We start from the raw sequence: 14,588 nt of genomic DNA on the forward strand, positions 1-14,588 counted from the left end.
TTTTAAATGAAAGTCCATGGGTCGCACACCACTCCACCCACCAGCGGGTATACCCCAAGAGCATCACGGTAAATGCAGTACTTCAAAGCATGTGCGCTTTTCGTAGATTTAGAAGTGTAAAAGCAAAGTTGCAGCACCAACTCTGGACACCGGTGTTTCAGGATTATTTTCCTTCATCAGCAGAGTATAGGTAGTTTTCGGGGGTTTGCTGTGCAGGCTGCCAAATATTATCGGGTCTGGTACCTCTCAAGGCGCGTAGGTGCGTTGTCCGAGCTCGTCAGCCCAATGGTTCGAGGGAGCCATTTTTAAATGAAAGTCCATGGGTCGCACACTACTCCACCCACCAGCGGGTATACCACCAGAGCATCACGGTAAATGCAGTACTTCAAAGCGTGTGCGCTTTTCGTAGATTTAGAAGTGTAAAAGCAAAGTTGCAGCACCAACTCTGGACACCGGTGTTTCAGGATTATTTTCCTTCATCAGCAGAGTGTAGGTAGTTTTCGGGGGTTTGTTGTGCAGGCTTCCAAATATTATCGGGTCTGGTAAGTCTCAAGGCGCGTATGTGCGTTGTCCGAGCTCGTCAGTCCAATGGTTCGAGGGAGCCATTTTTAAATGAGAGTCCATGGGTCGCAAACTACTCCACCCACCAGCGGTATACCCCAAGAGCATCACGGTAAATGCAGTACTTCAAAGCGTGTGCGCTTTTCGTAGATTTAGAAGTGTAAAAGCAAAGTTGCAGCACCAACTCTGGACACCGGTGTTTCCGATTTATTTTTCTTCATCAACAGAGTATAAGTAGTTTTCGGGGGTTGCTGTGCAGGCTGCCTAATATTATCAGGTCTGGTACCTCTCAAGGCGCGTAGGTGCGTTGTCCGAGCTCATCAGCCCAATGGTTCGAGGGAGCCATTTTTAAATGAAAGTCCATGGGTCGCACACTACTCCACCCACCAGCGGGTATACTCCAAGAGCATCACGGTAAATGCAGTACTTCAAAGCGTGTGCGCTTTTCGTAGATTTAGAAGTGTAAAAGCAAAGTTGCAGCACCAACTCTGGCCACCGGTGTTTCAGGATTATTGTCCTTCATCAGCAGAGTATAGGTAGTTTTCGGGGGTTTGCTGTGCAGGCTGCCAAATATTATCGGGTCGGGTACCTCTCAAAGCGCGTATGTGCGTTGCCCGAGCTCGTCAGCCCAATGGTTTCGAGGGAGCCATTTTTAAACGAAAGTCCATGGGTCGCACACTACTCCACCCACCAGCGGGTATACCCCAAGAGCATCACGGTAAATGCAGTACTTCAAAGCGTGTGCGCTTTTCGTAGATTTAGAAGTGTAAAAGCAAAGTTGCAGCACCAACTCTGGACACCGGTATTTCAGGATTATTTTCCTTCATCAGCAGAGTATAGGTAGTTTTCGGGGGTTTGCTGTGCAGGCTGCCAAATATTATCGGGTCTGGTACCTCTCAAGGCGCGAAGGTGTGTTGTCCGAACTCGTCAGCCCAATGGTTCGAAGGAGCCATTTTTAAATGAAAGTCCATGGATCGCACACTACTCCACCCACCAGCGGGTATACCCCAAGATCATCATAGTAAATGCAGTACTTCAAAGCATGTGCGCTTTTCGTAGATTTAGAAGTGTAAAAGCAAAGTTGCAGCACCAACTCTGGACACCGGTGTTTCAGTATTATTGTCCTTCATCAGCAGAGTATAGGTAGTTTTCGGGGGTTTGCTGTGCAGGCTGCCAAATATTATCGGGTCTGGTACCTCTCAAGGCGCATATGTGCGTTGTCCGAGCTCATCAGCCCAATGGTTCGAGGGAGCCATTTTTAAATGAAAGTCCATGGGTCGCACACTACTCCACCCACCAGCGGGTATACCACAAGAGCATCACGGTAAATGCAGTACTTCAAAGCGTGTGCGCTTTTCGTAGATTTAGAAGTGTAAAAGCAAAGTTGCAGCACCAACTCTGGACACCGGTGTTTCAGGATTATTGTCCTTCATCAGCAGAGTATAGGTAGTTTTCGGGGGTTGCTGTGCAGGCTGCCTAATATTATCAGGTCTGGTACCTCTCAAGGCGCGTAGGTGCATTGTCCGAGCTCATCAGCCCAATGGTTCGAGGGAGCCATTTTTAAATGAAAGTCCATGGGTCGCACACTACTCCACCCACCAGCGGGTATACCACAAGAGCATCACGGTAAATGCAGTACTTCAAAGCGTGTGCGCTTTTCGTAGATTTAGAAGTGTAAAAGCAAAGTTGCAGCACCAACTCTGGACACCGTGTGTTTCAGGATTATTTTCCTTCATCAGCAGAGTATTGGTAGTTTTCGGGGGTTTGCTGTGCAGGCTGCCAAATATTATCGGGTCTGGTACCACTCAAGGCGCGTATGTGTGTTGCCCGAGCTCATCAGCCCAATGGTTCGAGGGAGCCATTTTTAAATGAAAGTCCATGGGTCGCACACTACTCCACCCACCAGCGGGTATACCTCAAGAGCATCACGGTAAATGCAGTACTTCAAAGCGTGTGCGCTTTTCGTAGAAGTGTAAAAGCAAAGTTGCAGCACCAACTCTGGACACCGGTGTTTCAGGATTATTTTCCTTCATCAGCAGAGTATAGGTAGTTTTCGGGGGTTTGCTGTGCAGGCTGCCAAATATTATCGGGTCTGGTACCTCTCAAGGCACGTAGGTGCGTTGTCCGAGCTCGTCAGCCCAATGGTTCGAGGGAGCCATTTTTAAATGAAAGTCCATGGGTCGCACACTACTCCACCCACCAGCGGGTATACCCCAAGAGCATCACGGTAAATGCAGTACTTCAAAGCGTGTGCACTTTTCGTAGATTTAGAAGTGTAAAAGGAAAGTTGCAGCACCAACTCTGGACACCGGTGTTTCAGGATTATTGTCCTTCATCAGCAGAGTATAGGTAGTTTTCGGGGGTTTGCTGTGCAGGCTGCCAAATATTATCGGGTCTGGTACCACTCAAAGCGCGTATGTGTGTTGTCTGAGCTCGTCAGCCCAATGGTTCGAGGGAGCCATTTTTAAATGAAAGTCCATGGGTCGCACACCACTCCACCCACCAGCGGGTATACCCCAAGAGCATCACGGTAAATGCAGTACTTCAAAGCATGTGCGCTTTTCGTAGATTTAGAAGTGTAAAAGCAAAGTTGCAGCACCAACTCTGGACACCGGTGTTTCAGGATTATTTTCCTTCATCAGCAGAGTGTAGGTAGTTTTCGGGGGTTTGTTGTGCAGGCTTCCAAATATTATCGGGTCTGGTAAGTCTCAAGGCGCCTATGTGCGTTGTCCGAGCTCGTCAGTCCAATGGTTCGAGGGAGCCATTTTTAAATGAGAGTCCATGGGTCGCAAACTACTCCACCCACCAGCGGTATACCCCAAGAGCATCACGGTAAATGCAGTACTTCAAAGCGTGTGCGCTTTTCGTAGATTTAGAAGTGTAAAAGCAAAGTTGCAGCACCAACTCTGGACACCGGTGTTTCCGATTTATTTTTCTTCATCAACAGAGTATAAGTAGTTTTCGGGGGTTGCTGTGCAGGCTGCCTAATATTATCAGGTCTGGTACCTCTCAAGGCGCGTAGGTGCGTTGTCCGAGCTCATCAGCCCAATGGTTCGAGGGAGCCATTTTTAAATGAAAGTCCATGGGTCGCACACTACTCCACCCACCAGCGGGTATACCCCAAGAGCATCACGGTAAATGGAGTACTTCAAAGCGTGTGTGCTTTTCGTAGATTTAGAAGTGTAAAAGCAAAGTTGCAGCACCAACTCTGGACACCGGTGTTTCAGGATTATTGTCCTTCATCAGCAGAGTATAGGTAGTTTTCGGGGGTTTGCTGTGCAGGCTGCCAAATATTATCGGGTCTGGTACCTCTCAAAGCGCGTATGTGCGTTGCCCGAGCTCGTCAGCCCAATGGTTCGAGGGAGCCATTTTTAAATGAAAGTCCATGGGTCGCACACTACTCCACCCACCAGCGGGTATACCACAAGAGCATCACGGTAAATGCAGTACTTCAAAGCGTGTGCGCTTTTCGTAGATTTAGAAGTGTAAAAGCAAAGTTGCAGCACCAACTCTGGACACCGGTGTTTCAGGATTATTTTCCTTCATCAGCAGAGTATTGGTAGTTTTCGGGGGTTTGCTGTGCAGGCTGCCAAATATTATCGGGTCTGGTACCTCTCAACGCGCGTAGGTGTGTTGTCCGAACTCGTCAGCCCAATGGTTCGAGGGAGCCATTTTTAAATGAAAGTCCATGGGTCGCACACTACTCCACCCACCAGCGGGTATACCCCAAGATCATCATAGTAAATGCAGTACTTCAAAGCGTGTGCGGTTTTCATAGATTTAGAAGTGTAAAAGCAAAGTTGCAGCACCAACTCTGGACACCGGTGTTTCAGGATTATTTTCCTTCATCAGCAGAGTATAGGTAGTTTTCGCGGGTCTGCTGTGCAGGCTGCCAAATATTATTGGGTCTGGTACCTCTCAAGGCGCGTATGTGTGTTGCCCGAGCTCATCAGCCCAATGGTTCGAGGGAGCCATTTTTAAATGAAAGTCCATGGGTCGCACACTACTCCACCCACCAGCGGGTATACCTCAAGAGCATCACGGTAAATGCAGTACTTCAAAGCGCGTGCGCTTTTCGTAGAAGTGTAAAAGCAAAGTTGCAGCACCAACTCTGGACACCGGTGTTTCAGGATTATTTTCCTTCATCAGCAGAGTATAGGTAGTTTTCGGGGGTTTGCTGTGCAGGCTGCCAAATATTATCGGGTCTGGTACCTCTCAAGGCACGTAGGTGCGTTGTCCGAGCTCGTCAGCCCAATGGTTCGAGGGAGCCATTTTTAAATGAAAGTCCATGGGTCGCACACTACTCCACCCACCAGCGGGTATACCCCAAGAGCATCACGGTAAATGCAGTACTTCAAAGCGTGTGCGCTTTTCGTAGATTTAGAAGTGTAAAAGGAAAGTTGCAGCACCAACTCTGGACACCGGTGTTTCAGGATTATTGTCCTTCATCAGCAGAGTATAGGTAGTTTTCGGGGGTTTGCTGTGCAGGCTGCCAAATATTATCGGGTCTGGTACCACTCAAAGCGCGTATGTGCGTTGTCTGAGCTCGCCAGCCCAATGGTTCGAGGGAGCCATTTTTAAATGAAAGTCCATGGGTCGCACACTACTCCACCCACCAGCGGGTATACCCCAAGAGCATCACGGTAAATGCAGTACTTCAAAGAGTGTGCGCTTTTCGTAGATTTAGAAGTGTAAAAGCAAAGTTGCAGCACCAACTCTGGACACCGGTGTTTCAGGATTATTTTCCTTCATCAGCAGAGTATAGGTAGTTTTCGGGGGTTTGCTGTGCAGGCTGCCAAATATTATCGGGTCTGGTACCTCTCAAGGCGCGAAGGTGCGTTGTCCGAACTCGTCAGCCCAATGGTTCGAAGGAGCCATTTTTAAATGAAAGTCCATGGATCGCACACTACTCCACCCACCAGCGGGTATACCCCAAGATCATCATAGTAAATGCAGTACTTCAAAGCGTGTGCGCTTTTCGTAGATTTAGAAGTGTAAATGCAAAGTTGCAGCACCAACTCTGGACACCGGTGTTTCAGGATTATTTTCCGACATCAGCAGAGTATAGGTAGTTTTCGGGGGTTTTCTGTGCAGGCTGCCAAATATTATCGGGTCTGGTACCGCTCAAGGCGCGTATGTGCGTTGTCCGAACTCATCAGCCCAATGGTTTGAGGGAGCCATTTTTAAATGAAAGTCCATGGGTCGCACACTACTCCACCCACCAGCGGGTATACCCCAAGAGCATCACGGTAAATGCAGTACTTCAAAGCATGTGCGCTTTTCGTAGAAGTGTAAAAGCAAAGTTGCAGCACCAACTCTGGACACCGGTGTTTCAGGATTATTTTCCTTCATCAGCAGAGTATAGGTAGTTTTCGGGGGTTTGCTGTGCAGGCTGCCAAATATTATCGGGTCTGGTACCTCTCAAGGCACGTAGGTGCGTTGTCCGAGCTCGTCAGCCCAATGGTTCGAGGGAGCCATTTTTAAATGAAAGTCCATGGGTCGCACACTACTCCACCCACCAGCGGGTATACCCCAAGAGCATCACGGTAAATGCAGTACTTCAAAGCGTGTGCGCTTTTCGTAGATTTAGAAGTGTAAAAGGAAAGTTGCAGCACCAACTCTGGACACCGGTGTTTCAGGATTATTGTCCTTCATCAGCAGAGTATAGGTAGTTTTCGGGGGTTTGCTGTGCAGGCTGCCAAATATTATCGGGTCTGGTACCACTCAAAGCGCGTATGTGCGTTGTCTGAGCTCGTCAGCCCAATGGTTCGAGGGAGCCATTTTTAAATGAAAGTCCATGGGTCGCACACCACTCCACCCACCAGCGGGTATACCCCAAGAGCATCACGGTAAATGCAGTACTTCAAAGCATGTGCGCTTTTCGTAGATTTAGAAGTGTAAAAGCAAAGTTGCAGCACCAACTCTGGACACCGGTGTTTCAGGATTATTTTCCTTCATCAGCAGAGTATAGGTAGTTTTCGGGGGTTTGCTGTGCAGGCTGCCAAATATTATCGGGTCTGGTATCTCTCAAGGCGCGTAGGTGCGTTGTCCGAGCTCGTCAGCCCAATGGTTCGAGGGAGCCATTTTTAAATGAAAGTCCATGGGTCGCACACTACTCCACCCACCAGCGGGTATACCACAAGAGCATCACGGTAAATGCAGTACTTCAAAGTGTGTGTGCTTTTCGTAGATTTAGAAGTGCAAAAGCAAAGTTGCAGCACCAACTCTGGACACCAGTGTTTCCGATTTATTTTTCTTCATCAACAGAGTATAGGTAGTTTTCGGGGGTTGCTGTGCAGGCTGCCTAATATTATCAGGTCTGGTACCTCTCAAGGCGCGTAGGTGCGTTGTCCGAGCTCATCAGCCCAATGGTTCGAGGGAGCCATTTTTAAATGAAAGTCCATGGGTCGCACACTACTCCACCCACCAGCGGGTATACCCCAAGATCATCATAGTAAATGCAGTACTTCAAAGCGTGTGCGCTTTTCGGAGATTTAGAAGTGTAAAAGCAAAGTTGCAGCACCAACTCTGGACACCGGTGTTTCAGGATTATTTTCCTACATCAGCAGAGTATAGGTAGTTTTCGGGGGTTTTCTGTGCAGGCTGCCAAATATTATCGGGTCTGGTACCTCTCAAGGCGCGTATGTGCATTGTCCGAACTCATCAGCCCAATGGTTTGAGGGAGCCATTTTTAAATGAAAGTCCATGGGTCGCACACTACTCCACCCACCAGCGGGTATACCCCAAGAGCATCACGGTAAATGCAGTACTTCAAAGCATGTGCGCTTTTCGTAGAAGTGTAAAAGCAAAGTTGCAGCACCAACTCTGGACACCGGTGTTTCAGGATTATTTTCCTTCATCAGCAGAGTATAGGTAGTTTTCGGGGGTTTGCTGTGCAGGCTGCCAAATATTATCGGGTCTGGTACCTCTCAAGGCACGTAGGTGCGTTGTCCGAGCTCGTCAGCCCAATGGTTCGAGGGAGCCATTTTTAAATGAAAGTCCATGGGTCGCACACTACTCCACCCACCAGCGGGTATACCCCAAGAGCATCACGGTAAATGCAGTACTTCAAAGCGTGTGCGCTTTTCGTAGATTTAGAAGTGTAAAAGGAAAGTTGCAGCACCAACTCTGGACACCGGTGTTTCAGGATTATTGTCCTTCATCAGCAGAGTATAGGTAGTTTTCGGGGGTTTGCTGTGCAGGCTGCCAAATATTATCGGGTCTGGTACCACTCAAAGCGCGTATGTGCGTTGTCTGAGCTCGTCAGCCCAATGGTTCGAGGGAGCCATTTTTAAATGAAAGTCCATGGGTCGCACACCACTCCACCCACCAGCGGGTATACCCCAAGAGCATCACGGTAAATGCAGTACTTCAAAGCATGTGCGCTTTTCGTAGATTTAGAAGTGTAAAAGCAAAGTTGCAGCACCAACTCTGGACACCGGTGTTTCAGGATTATTTTCCTTCATCAGCAGAGTATAGGTAGTTTTCGGGGGTTTGCTGTGCAGGCTGCCAAATATTATCGGGTCTGGTACCACTCAAAGCGCGTATGTGCGTTGTCTGAGCTCATCAGCCCAATGGTTCGAGGGAGCCATTTTTAAATGAAAGTCCATGGGTCGCACACCACTCCACCCACCAGCGGGTATACCCCAAGAGCATCACGGTAAATGCAGTACTTCAAAGCATGTGCGCTTTTCGTAGATTTAGAAGTGTAAAAGCAAAGTTGCAGCACCAACTCTGGACACCGGTGTTTCAGGATTATTTTCCTTCATCAGCAGAGTATAGGTAGTTTTCGGGGGTTTGCTGTGCAGGCTGCCAAATATTATCGGGTCTGGTATCTCTCAAGGCGCGTAGGTGCGTTGTCCGAGCTCGTCAGCCCAATGGTTCGAGGGAGCCATTTTTAAATGAAAGTCCATGGGTCGCACACTACTCCACCCACCAGCGGGTATACCACAAGAGCATCATGGTAAATGCAGTACTTCAAAGTGTGTGTGCTTTTCGTAGATTTAGAAGTGTAAAAGCAAAGTTGCAGCACCAACTCTGGACACCAGTGTTTCCGATTTATTTTTCTTCATCAACAGAGTATAGGTAGTTTTCGGGGGTTGCTGTGCAGGCTGCCTAATATTATCAGGTCTGGTACCTCTCAAGGCGCGTAGGTGCGTTGTCCGAGCTCATCAGCCCAATGGTTCGAGGGAGCCATTTTTAAATGAAAGTCCATGGGTCGCACACTACTCCACCCACCAGCGGGTATACCCCAAGATCATCATAGTAAATGCAGTACTTCAAAGCGTGTGCGCTTTTCGTAGATTTAGAAGTGTAAAAGCAAAGTTGCAGCACCAACTCTGGACACCGGTGTTTCAGGATTATTTTCCTACATCAGCAGAGTATAGGTAGTTTTCGGGGGTTTTCTGTGCAGGCTGCCAAATATTATCGGGTCTGGTACCTCTCAAGGCGCGTATGTGCATTGTCCGAACTCATCAGCCCAATGGTTTGAGGGAGCCATTTTTAAATGAAAGTCCATGGGTCGCACACTACTCCACCCACCAGCGGGTATACCCCAAGAGCATCACGGTAAATGCAGTACTTCAAAGCATGTGCGCTTTTCGTAGAAGTGTAAAAGCAAAGTTGCAGCACCAACTCTGGACACCGGTGTTTCAGGATTATTTTCCTTCATCAGCAGAGTATAGGTAGTTTTCGGGGGTTTGCTGTGCAGGCTGCCAAATATTATCGGGTCTGGTACCTCTCAAGGCACGTAGGTGCGTTGTCCGAGCTCGTCAGCCCAATGGTTCGAGGGAGCCATTTTTAAATGAAAGTCCATGGGTCGCACACTACTCCACCCACCAGCGGGTATACCCCAAGAGCATCACGGTAAATGCAGTACTTCAAAGCGTGTGCGCTTTTCGTAGATTTAGAAGTGTAAAAGGAAAGTTGCAGCACCAACTCTGGACACCGGTGTTTCAGGATTATTGTCCTTCATCAGCAGAGTATAGGTAGTTTTCGGGGGTTTGCTGTGCAGGCTGCCAAATATTATCGGGTCTGGTACCACTCAAAGCGCGTATGTGCGTTGTCTGAGCTCGTCAGCCCAATGGTTCGAGGGAGCCATTTTTAAATGAAAGTCCATGGGTCGCACACCACTCCACCCACCAGCGGGTATACCCCAAGAGCATCACGGTAAATGCAGTACTTCAAAGCATGTGCGCTTTTCGTAGATTTAGAAGTGTAAAAGCAAAGTTGCAGCACCAACTCTGGACACCGGTGTTTCAGGATTATTTTCCTTCATCAGCAGAGTATAGGTAGTTTTCGGGGGTTTGCTGTGCAGGCTGCCAAATATTATCGGGTCTGGTATCTCTCAAGGCGCGTAGGTGCGTTGTCCGAGCTCGTCAGCCCAATGGTTCGAGGGAGCCATTTTTAAATGAAAGTCCATGGGTCGCACACTACTCCACCCACCAGCGGGTATACCACAAGAGCATCACGGTAAATGCAGTACTTCAAAGTGTGTGTGCTTTTCGTAGATTTAGAAGTGTAAAAGCAAAGTTGCAGCACCAACTCTGGACACCAGTGTTTCCGATTTATTTTTCTTCATCAACAGAGTATAGGTAGTTTTCGGGGGTTGCTGTGCAGGCTGCCTAATATTATCAGGTCTGGTACCTCTCAAGGCGCGTAGGTGCGTTGTCCGAGCTCATCAGCCCAATGGTTCGAGGGAGCCATTTTTAAATGAAAGTCCATGGGTCGCACACTACTCCACCCACCAGCGGGTATACCCCAAGATCATCATAGTAAATGCAGTACTTCAAAGCGTGTGCGCTTTTCGTAGATTTAGAAGTGTAAAAGCAAAGTTGCAGCACCAACTCTGGACACCGGTGTTTCAGGATTATTTTCCTACATCAGCAGAGTATAGGTAGTTTTCGGGGGTTTTCTGTGCAGGCTGCCAAATATTATCGGGTCTGGTACCTCTCAAGGCGCGTATGTGCATTGTCCGAACTCATCAGCCCAATGGTTTGAGGGAGCCATTTTTAAATGAAAGTCCATGGGTCGCACACTACTCCACCCACCAGCGGGTATACCCCAAGAGCATCACGGTAAATGCAGTACTTCAAAGCGTGTGTGCTTTTCGTAGATTTAGAAGTGTAAAAGCAAAGTTGCAGCACCAACTCTGGACACCGGTGTTTCAGGATTATTTTCCTTCATCAGCAGAGTATAGGTAGTTTTCGGGGGTTTGCTGTGCAGGCTGCCAAATATTATCGGGTCTGGTACCTCTCAAGGCGCGTAGGTGCGTTGTCCGAGCTCGTCAGCCCAATGGTTCAAGGGAGCCATTTTTAAATGAAAGTCCATGGGTCGCACACTACTCCACCCACCAGCGGGTATACTCCAAGAGCATCACGGTAAATGCAGTACTTCAAAGCGTGTGCGCTTTTCGTAGATTTAGAAGTGTAAAAGCAAAGTTGCAGCACCAACTCTGGACACCGGTGTTTCAGGATTATTTTCCTTCATCAGCAGAGTACAGGTAGTTTTCGGGGGTTTGCTGTGCAGGCTGCCAAATATTATCGGGTCTGGTACCTCGCAAAGCGCGTATGTGCGTTGTCCGAGCTCGTCAGCCTAATGGTTCGAGGGAGCCATTTTTAAATGAAACTCCATGGGTCGCACACTACTCCACCCACCAGCGGGTATACCCCAAGAGCATCACGGTAAATGCAGTACTTCAAAGCGTGTGCGCTTTTCGTAGATTTAGAAGTGTAAAAGCAAAGTTGCAGCACCAACTCTGAAAACCGGTGTTTCAGGATTATTGTCCTTCATCAGCAGAGTATAGGTAGTTTTCGGGGGTTTGCTGTGCAGGCTGCCAAATATTATCGGGTCTGGTACCTCTCAAAGCGCGTATGTGCGTTGCCCGAGCTCGTCAGCCCAATGGTTTCGAGGGAGCCATTTTTAAATGAAAGTCCATGGGTCGCACACTACTCCACCCACCAGCGGGTATACCCCAAGAGCATCACGGTAAATGCAGTACTTCAAAGCGTGTGCGCTTTTCTTAGATTTAGAAGTGTAAAAGCAAAGTTTTAGCACCAACTCTGGACACCGGTATTTCAGGATTATTTTCCTTCATCAGCATAGTATAGGTAGTTTTCGGGGGTTTGCTGTGCAGGCTGCCAAATATTATCGGGTCTGGTACCTCTCAAGGCGCGAAGGTGTGTTGTCCGAACTCGTCAGCCCAATGGTTCGAAGGAGCCATTTTTAAATGAAAGTCCATGGATCGCACACTACTCCACCCACCAGCGGGTATACCCCAAGATCATCATAGTAAATGCAGTACTTCAAAGCATGTGCGCTTTTCGTAGATTTAGAAGTGTAAAAGCAAAGTTGCAGCACCAACTCTGGACACCGGTGTTTCAGTATTATTGTCCTTCATCAGCAGAGTATAGGTAGTTTTCGGGTGTTTGCTGTGCAGGCTGCCAAATATTATCGGGTCTGGTACCTCTCAAGGCGCATATGTGCGTTGTCCGAGCTCATCAGCCCAATGGTTCGAGGGAGCCATTTTTAAATGAAAGTCCATGGGTTGCACACTACTCCACCCACCAGCGGGTATACCACAAGAGCATCACGGTAAATGCAGTACTTCAAAGCGTGTGCGCTTTTCGTAGATTTAGAAGTGTAAAAGCAAAGTTGCAGCACCAAATCTGGACACCGGTGTTTCAGGATTATTGTCCTTCATCAGCAGAGTATAGGTAGTTTTCGGGGGTTGCTGTGCAGGCTGCCTAATATTATCAGGTCTGGTACCTCTCAAGGCGCGTAGGTGCGTTGTCCGAGCTCATCAGCCCAATGGTTCGAGGGAGCCATTTTTAAATGAAAGTCCATGGGTCGCACACTACTCCACCCACCAGCGGGTATACCACAAGAGCATCACGGTAAATGCAGTACTTCAAAGCGTGTGCGCTTTTCGTAGATTTAGAAGTGTAAAAGCAAAGTTGCAGCACCAACTCTGGACACCGTGTGTTTCAGGATTATTTTCCTTCATCAGCAGAGTATTGGTAGTTTTCGGGGGTTTGCTGTGCAGGCTGCCAAATATTATCGGGTCTGGTACCTCTCAAGGCGCGTAGGTGTGTTGTCCGAACTCGTCAGCCCAATGGTTCGAGGGAGCCATTTTTAAATGAAAGTCCATGGGTCGCACACTACTCCACCCACCAGCGGGTATACCCCAAGATCATCATAGTAAATGCAGTACTTCAAAGCGTGTGCGGTTTTCATAGATTTAGAAGTGTAAAAGCAAAGTTGCAGCACCAACTCTGGACACCGGTGTTTCAGGATTATTTTCCTTCATCAGCAGAGTATAGGTAGTTTTCGCGGGTCTGCTGTGCAGGCTGCCAAATATTATTGGGTCTGATACCTCTCAAGGCGTGTATGTGTGTTGCCCGAGCTCATCAGCCCAATGGTTCGAGGGGGCCATTTTTAAATGAAAGTCCATGGGTCGCACACTACTCCACCCACCAGCGGGTATACCTCAAGAGCATCACGGTAAATGCAGTACTTCAAAGCGTGTGCGCTTTTCGTAGAAGTGTAAAAGCAAAGTTGCAGCACCAACTCTGGACACCGGTGTTTCAGGATTATTGTCCTTCATCAGCAGAGTATAGGTAGTTTTCGGGGGTTTGCTGTGCAGGCTGCCAAATATTATCGGGTCTGGTACCTCTCAAGGCGCGTAGGTGTGTTGTCCGAACTCGTCAGCCCAATGGTTCGAGGGAGCCATTTTTAAATGAAAGTCCATGGGTCGCACACTACTCCACCCACCAGCGGGTATACCCCAAGATCATCATAGTAAATGCAGTACTTCAAAGCGTGTGCGGTTTTCATAGATTTAGAAGTGTAAAAGCAAAGTTGCAGCACCAACTCTGGACACCGGTGTTTCAGGATTATTTTCCTTCATCAGCAGAGTATAGGTAGTTTTCGCGGGTCTGCTGTGCAGGCTGCCAAATATTATTGGGTCTGATACCTCTCAAGGCGTGTATGTGTGTTGCCCGAGCTCATCAGCCCAATGGTTCGAGGGGGCCATTTTTAAATGAAAGTCCATGGGTCGCACACTACTCCACCCACCAGCGGGTATACCTCAAGAGCATCACGGTAAATGCAGTACTTCAAAGCGTGTGCGCTTTTCGTAGAAGTGTAAAAGCAAAGTTGCAGCACCAACTCTGGACACCGGTGTTTCAGGATTATTGTCCTTCATCAGCAGAGTATAGGTAGTTTTCGGGGGTTTGCTGTGCAGGCTGCCAAATATTATCGGGTCTGGTACCACTCAAAGCGCGTATGTGCGTTGTCTGAGCTCGTCAGCCCAATGGTTCGAGGGAGCCATTTTTAAATGAAAGTCCATGGGTCGCACACCACTCCACCCACCAGCGGGTATACCCCAAGAGCATCACGGTAAATGCAGTACTTCAAAGCATGTGCGCTTTTCGTAGATTTAGAAGTGTAAAAGCAAAGTTGCAGCACCAACTCTGGACACCGGTGTTTCAGGATTATTTTCCTTCATCAGCAGAGTATAGGTAGTTTTCGGGGGTTTGCTGTGCAGGCTGCCAAATATTATCGGGTCTGGTACCTCTCAAGGCGCGTAGGTGCGTTGTCCGAGCTCGTCAGCCCAATGGTTCGAGGGAGCCATTTTTAAATGAAAGTCCATGGGTCGCACACTACTCCACCCACCAGCGGGTATACCACCAGAGCATCACGGTAAATGCAGTACTTCAAAGCGTGTGCGCTTTTCGTAGATTTAGAAGTGTAAAAGCAAAGTTGCAGCACCAACTCTGGACACCGGTGTTTCAGGATTATTTTCCTTCATCAGCAGAGTGTAGGTAGTTTTCGGGGGTTTGTTGTGCAGGCTTCCAAATATTTTTTTTTTTTTTTTTAAAACTCTTTATTGTCAGGAGTTTGGAAGAGATATACATATCAACATTCTGTAATTGTATTGACATAACAGCAGTACTTTGCCCCCAGCGGGGAAAGGATTGAACACAATTTGCATCGACAGTAATCAGTTCCAATTATGTCCTAGTAGT

This window comes from Lissotriton helveticus, chromosome 3_1 (assembly GCF_964261635.1).
Source record: "Lissotriton helveticus chromosome 3_1, aLisHel1.1, whole genome shotgun sequence".
In the NCBI taxonomy this organism is placed as follows: domain Eukaryota; kingdom Metazoa; phylum Chordata; class Amphibia; order Caudata; family Salamandridae; genus Lissotriton; species Lissotriton helveticus.